The sequence below is a fragment of the Plasmodium gaboni genome, chromosome 3 (genome assembly GCF_001602025.1).
Source record: "Plasmodium gaboni strain SY75 chromosome 3, whole genome shotgun sequence".
In the NCBI taxonomy this organism is placed as follows: domain Eukaryota; phylum Apicomplexa; class Aconoidasida; order Haemosporida; family Plasmodiidae; genus Plasmodium; species Plasmodium gaboni.
Window position 1 is genome coordinate 584,471 of NC_031483.1, and position 688 is coordinate 585,158.

Below are 688 nucleotides of genomic sequence, written 5' to 3' on the forward strand. Positions count from 1 at the left end.
TTTTATAATATAATAAAAAAAAAAAAAAAAAATATATATATATATATATATATATAAATATATATAAATATGAACGTGTGTATATATGTTACATATATTATATATATATATATATATATATATATATATATATTTTTATAATTATGACATTTTCTTCATAATAGAAAATAATATATAGATGAATTTTTTTTTTTTTTTTATTAAAAAGGTAAATAGTAAAAACAAACAATTCAAATTTCTTATAAATATATGTAATATATATGGATTTATATAATTAAAGAGAAATTTATATTTAAAATACACGAACTTTTATCATATTAATAATATTTTTACATATATTATTATTTTTTTTGCATATGTTAAATAATTCCAGAAAATACTCTCCTTTTAAAATAATATATAATAAATTGTATGTGTATCTTATAATATTCATATATATGTGTATACAAATATGTTTTAAAAAACTAAGGCAACCAAATACGAACAAATAAATAAATAAATATATATATATATATATATATATATAATATATTAGTATATTTTTTTTTTTTTTTTTTTTTTTTTTTTGGGGGGGGGGTGTGTAAAGAAAAAAAAAAAAAAAAAAAATATTTATAAAATTTTTTAAAAAATAAAAAAAAAAAAAAAAAAAAAAAAAAAAATATTTATAATTTATAATATAAAAAAAAAA